This window comes from Eleutherodactylus coqui, chromosome 1 (genome assembly GCF_035609145.1).
Source record: "Eleutherodactylus coqui strain aEleCoq1 chromosome 1, aEleCoq1.hap1, whole genome shotgun sequence".
Classification (NCBI taxonomy): Eukaryota; Metazoa; Chordata; class Amphibia; order Anura; family Eleutherodactylidae; genus Eleutherodactylus; species Eleutherodactylus coqui.
The window spans coordinates 18,300,880-18,307,866 of NC_089837.1; positions in this window are offsets into that span (position 1 = coordinate 18,300,880).

Genomic DNA, 6,987 nt, shown 5'->3' on the forward strand with positions numbered 1-6,987 from the left:
CGAGTACGTTCGCTCATCTCTAATTATGTCATAAATAGGAAAAGCTAATCGGTCCCAACTCAATTATTCAATTCTATGCGCAAAAGAATTAGTGTCCAAATTTTACGGACGGAATCTAATTCTCTCGCTTCCCAATGTAATAGAAACTCGAAATTTGGCACGAGCATTGATTATGTCATAAATAGGAAAAGTTAATGGGAAGTTGTTGAGTACACTCCTGGGAAGATTACTGGCATAGTACATCTATCCTACCATAGGTGGCGCGCACGCGCGTGCGAGCGTCGTCGACAGTTATGCCCCCCCAGACAAAGATCGTTTGATTTCCATCTCAAGCACAAAAGCAAAAGGCATTACGAACAACAGGATGCGTGTTCAACTACAAAATGATGCATCCGCCGAACGTATCACAAGACAATTCCTGGATATTGAGAATGCTGAGGTAAAATAAAAGCTGCGCTGTGATTGGGTGTTATATATTATAAAGCTGAGGTAACATGAAAGCTGCGCTGTGATTGGTTGTTATCTTATATAAAAATGAATGTATGTCTGTCTTCGCAGTAACGCGCGACAGGTAAGCTAGTCTATACATATAAAATTGAATGTATGTATGTGTGTGTCTGTCTGTCTGTCTGTTTGTCCTTTATGCACTACTACACCATTCATCCGATCGCCATGAAACTTTGGGAAGTTGTTGAGTACACTCCTGGGAAGATTATAGGCATAGTACAACTATCCTATGATAAATGGCGCGCGTGCGAGCGTCGTCGACAGTTATGCCCCCCCCCCCCACGTAGATCTTTCAATTTCCATCATTGCCACTAATTCTCTCACTTTCCGGTGTCATAGAAACATGAAATTTGGCACGAGCATTGATTATGTCATAAACAGGAAAAGATAATGGGTCCCAACTCCATTATTCAATTCTCAGCGCAAAAGAATTAGCGTCCAAATTTTACGTACAGAATCTAATTTTCTCTCTTTCCGGTGTCATAGAAACTCGAAATTTGGCACGTGCATTGATTATGTCATAAATAGGAAAAGCTAATGAGTCCCAACTCGATTATTCAATTCTATGCGCAAAAGAATTAGCGTCCAAATTTTACATACGGAATCTAATTCACTCGCTTTCCAATGTCATAGAAACTTGAAATTTGGCACAAGCATTGATTATGTCATAAATAGGAAAAGTTAATGGGTCGCAATTTGATTATTCAATTCTCAGCGCCAAAGAATTAGCGTCCAAATTTTACGTACGTAATCTAATTTTCTCACTTCCCAACGTCATAGAAACTTGAAATTTGGCACGAGCATGGATTATGTCATAAATAGGAAAAGCTAATGGGTCCTACCTCGATTATTCAATTCTAAGCGCCAAAGAATTAGCGTCCAAATTTTACGTACGGAATCTAATTCTCTCACTTCCCAATGTCATAAAAACTGGAAATTTTGCACGGTCATTGATTATGTCATAAATAGGAAAAGCTAATAGGTCCCAACTAGAGATGAGCGAGCGTACTCGGAAAAGCACTACTCGCTCGAGTAATTTGCTTTATCCGAGTATTGCTGTGCTCATCCCTGAAGATTCGGGTGCCGCTGCTGCTGACAGGTGAGTCGCAGCGGGGAGCAGGGGAGAGCGGGCGGGAGAGAGGGAGAGAAAGATCTCCCCTCCGTTCCTCCCCGCTCTCCCCTGCAGCTCCCCGCTCCGTGTCGGCACCCGAATCTTCAGGGACGAGCACAGCGATACTCGGATAAAGCAAATTACTCGAGCGAGTAGTGCCTTTCCGAGTACGCTCGCTCATCTCTAGTCCCAACTCAATTATTCAATTCTAAGCGCAAAAGAATTAGTGTCTAAATTTTACGTATGGAATCTAATTCTTTCACTTCCTGATGTCATCTATATATATATAAATGAATGTATGTCTGTCTGTTTGTCCTTTTTGCGCTACTACACCATTCATCCAATCACCATGAAGCTTTGGGAAGTTTTTGAGTACACTCCTGGGAAGATTACTGGCATAGTACAACTATCCTACGATAGGTGCCGCGCGTGCGAGTGTCGTTGACAGTTATGCTCCCCAGACAAAGATCGTTTGATTTCCATCTCAAGCACGAAAGCAAAAGGCATTACGAGTAACGGGATGAGTGTTCAACCAGAAAATGATGCATCCGCCGAACGTTTCGCAAGACAATTGCTGGATATTGAGAATGCTGAGGTAAAATGAAAGCTGTGCTGTGATTGGTTGTTATATATTATACTGCTGAGGTAACATGAAAGCTGTGCTGTGATTGGTTGTTATATATTATACTGAGATAAAATGAAAGCTGTGCTGTGATTGGTTGCTATATATTATACTGCTGAGGTAACATGAAAGCTGTGCTGTGATTGGTTGATATTTCTTATACTGCTGAGGTAACATGAAAGCTGTGCTGTGATTGGTTGCTACTTCTTATGCTACTGAGGTTACATGAAAGCTGTGCTGTGATTGGTTGCTACTTCTTATACTACTGAGGTAACATGAAAACTTCGCTGTGATTGGTTGCTATATATAATACCGCTGAGGTAAAATGAATGCTGCACTGTGATTGGTTGCTATTTTTTATATTGCTGAGGCAGAATAAAAGTTGCGCTGTGATTGGTTGTTATTTCTCTTACTGCTGAGGTAACATGAAAGCTGTGCTGTGATTGGGTGTTATATATTAGAAAGCTGAGGTAACATGAAAGTTGCGCTGTGATCGGGTGTTATATATTAGAAAGCTGAGGTAACATGTAAGCTGCGCTGCGATTGGGTGTTATATATTATAAAGCTGAGGTAACATGTAAGCTGCGCTGCGATTGGTTGTTATACTGTATATTATAAAGCTGAGGTAACATGAAAGCTGCGCTGTGATTGGTTGTTATATATTATAAAGCTGAGGTAACATGAAAGCTGCTCTGTGATTGGGTGTTATATATTATAAAGCTGAGGTAACATGAAAGCTGCGCTGCGATTGGGTGTTATATATTATAAAGCTAAGGTAACATGTAAGCTGCGCTGCGATTGGTTGTTATACTGTATATTATAAAGCTGAGGTAACATGAAAGCTGCGCTGTGATTGGGTGTTATATATTATAAAGCTGAGGTAACATGAAAGCTGCACTGTGATTGGGTGTTATATATTATAAAGCTGAGGTAACATGAAAGCTGCGCTGCGATTGGGTGTTATATATTATAAAGCTGAGGTAACATGTAAGCTGCGCTGCGATTGGTTGTTATACTGTATATTATAAAGCTGAGGTAACATGAAAGCTGCGCTGTGATTGGTTGTTATATATTATAAAGCTGAGGTAACATGAAAGCTGCGCTGTGATTGGGTGTTATATATTATAAAGCTGAGGTAACATGAAAGCTGTGCTGTGATTGGTTGTTATATATTATAAAGCTGAGGTAACATGTAAGCTGCACTGCGATTGATTGTTATATATTATAAAGCTGAGGTAACATGAAAGCTGCGCTGTGATTGGCTGTTATATATTATACCACTGAGGTAACATGAAAGCTGCTCTGTGATTGGGTGTTATATATTATAAAGCTGAGGTAATATGTAAGCTGCGCTGCGATTGGTTGTTATACTGTATATTATAAAGCTGAGGTAACATGAAAGCTGCGCTGTGATTGGTTGTTATATATTATAAAGCTGAGGTAACATGAAAGCTGCGCTGTGATTGGGTGTTATATATTATAAAGCTGAGGTAACATGAAAGCTGTGCTGTGATTGGTTGTTATATATTATAAAGCTGAGGTAACATGTAAGCTGCACTGCGATTGATTGTTATATATTATAAAGCTGAGGTAACATGAAAGCTGCGCTGTGATTGGCTGTTATATATTATACCACTGAGGTAACATGAAAGCTGCGCTGTGATTGGTTGTTATATATTATAAAGCTGAGGTAACATGAAAGCTGCGCTGTGATTGGGTGTTATATATTATAAAGCTGAGGTAACATGAAAGCTGTGCTGTGATTGGTTGTTATATATTATAAAGCTGAGGTAACATGTAAGCTGCACTGCGATTGATTGTTATATATTATAAAGCTGAGGTAACATGAAAGCTGCGCTGTGATTGGTTGTTATATATTATACCACTGAGGTAACATGAAAGCTGCGCTGCGATTGGTTGTTATATATTATACCACTGAGGTAACGTGAAAGCTGTGCTGTGATTGGTTGTTATGTAAATATATAATAATAATAATAATAATCTTTATTTGTATAGGGCCAACATATTCTGCAGCGCTTACATAGACAGGGGGGATACAGAAAGACAAAATACAAACATTACAGAACCACGGTTACAATCGTAATCAGTTGGTGGAAACAATAGGGAAGGGTCCTGCTCCAACGAGCTTACATACTACAAGTAATGGGGGGATACAAAAGGTAAAGGGCAGGAGATGTGCACGGTATGGCGGGGTGGAGAGTGAGGGATTCTATACACAAACAATGGTCAGATGTTTGGCCGTGTGACGGCAGAATTGGCATGACTGCAGGGGCGGTTTATGATGGCTAGCAGGGATTGCAGTCAATAGGTCAGAGAGCATGTTATCAGGTGGCATACAGAGGAGGCATATAAAAACGAATGTATGTATGTCTGTCTGTCTTCGCAGCAACGCGCGACGGGTAAGCTAGTTTTATATAAAGGAAGCGTCGCATGGTTACCTCCACGTGGTGTTTCCTAGGTAACGCAGAGAACTATGCAAAATGGTGAACATATGTTTTTCCGGTATCTCTAAAGTAACCACGACTTCATAAGCTTTTCCGTGTGAACACCAGATAAACACCAGTACCAAATTAACTTGGGCGAAGCCGGGTATATCAGCTAGTATGATATATATGTATTTATATTTATATGTGGTGCAAACAAAGTGTCACTTTTTAGCATGAATTTAAATGCAAAATGATTTCAATGATGGCTATGTGAGGGTTAAAATTCCGTAGGAAGGTCTCGGTCATCAGATGTTGTTAATTGTTTGTAATCAGTTTCTAAATGGATGTAGCTAAAAACTTACTTTTCAGAGGTGCTCAAGACCCGGCAGGGCTGAACCGTGGTTTTATCTGGTGTATCCAGGCACTGTTTGCTAATAAAGGCAGTGTTTTCCATGTGAAGCCGGCTCTCCCTTTCTCATTTGTTCTACAGTCATATATACTTGAGTGTTTGATCTTCAGTATCTTGCACTTGTGCAGTGCTCCCCTATATAGTAATCTGCCCATGGGAAGTGCTGCATACCTCCCCTTGTATTTTGTATCAGTATATCAGTAAGGTCGGCTGCACATAGGTGGATTTGTATTGTGGAATCTAAAGCGGGCATCGCTTCTGGATTCCCCAAGCAAATACCGCCCATAGCATGCTTTTGAAAAAAAAAAATTCTGCACCCAAGGGGAAATCAATTGTGATTTTCTATTTGCAGAGGAAAAAATCGTAGCATGTTCTAATTTTGCACAGATTCCGCACGGGCGGTTTCCATGAAGTCACTGGAACCTGTCCGACCAACGATCCTTCCACAATGGACATTGCGGAAAGATCTTGGAAACAGCAACAGTTTTTTTTTAAATCTGTACTTCGCATGTCCGACGGATCGCAGTGTGATTTAATTTACAGCATATTAGCACATTGCTGATGAGTTATCATAACACCTTGGGGTACATGCTTGTGGGAGATTTCCAATAGGTTCACCATTTTGTATGTATTTTCTGTTGTCAACTGTGAATATACTGTATTTTGTCTATGGTGTAATCCTTTGGGGGAAGGGAACATCTCCCCCCCCCCCCCACCTCCACAAGAATTTAAGGAGCAGTGCTTATTGTCCATAAACTGGTCAAACCGGTTCTAACTGGCAGAAACCTATCTAGGAATGTCTTGGACAAGCAGAGAGGAGAAACAGGATGTTCTTCTCATGAGACCAAATTCAAGAATGAACTGAATGTGCTCACCAAAGTTCCTCCCAGATGGATGACATCACAAGCTACCTTACAAATACCTCCCTCAGCTCACTAAATAATGTAACTGTATCCTAAATTACTTAACTTCCTGTGTTGAGATTTTATTTAAACTTTACGCGCGTGAATAAAGATTCAGACTCTTTTGGGACACATGATGTGAGACATGGGATCTTTGAAAGGCTCTCCAGACCTGCACATATCATCTAATTTGAAACACACAGTATATCTGAAATAGTGAATTTTGCGCTAACATGCTCATGGCACGTCTGGATTCCAGCTGCAGAATCCTGCACGGAATCCGGCCCTGACCCCCTGACCGCAGCCGGCGACCCTGCATGCCTGTCATTTTCTGGCTTCCCTGTACTGCGGATGGGCTTCGTGGTCCACCGCTGGACATGCACAGTACAGATGTTTTCTTTGATCTCCTGCTTTTTCTGCATCATCGTGTAGCGATGACCCAAAATCAACATTTCTGCAATGTCAATTGGGGGAGAGCTGCAGATCGGCCAGCTTCCATTGACTTCAATGAAAGCCATCTGTGTGGAATCCGTGAAAAAATGGAGCATGCTGCGATTTTTCCTCCGCGAGTGGAAACCGCAATTGGTTTCCGCTTGTGTGTATGAAGAATCACATGTTTGGGCTGTATTTGTTGCCGAACCAGAGCCAGATGCCTGACGCGGATTCTGCAGTTCCAATCCACCCGTGTGCATGAGGCCTTGAGTGTAAAGTTAATGTTTTCTACATCTGTCTCTCCTTTTTCTATGATTTGTTTGGAATGTTAGTGAAGGGACTCACAAGATAACCCTTTGACCTTTGACATTGGGTTGCAATCTTGCAAATTATGGCCAAAATATTAATCAATACTTCAATGTCAGAATTGTGCTTTTTTTGGTCAACCTGTCTTAAAGAAAAAATGTAATAAAAAGCCATCAAACTACAGGATTTCCTGCATAAAACAATTGGCGGCTCATAGCATTGGCTTCACTAGATCGGTCTGAGTAAATAAG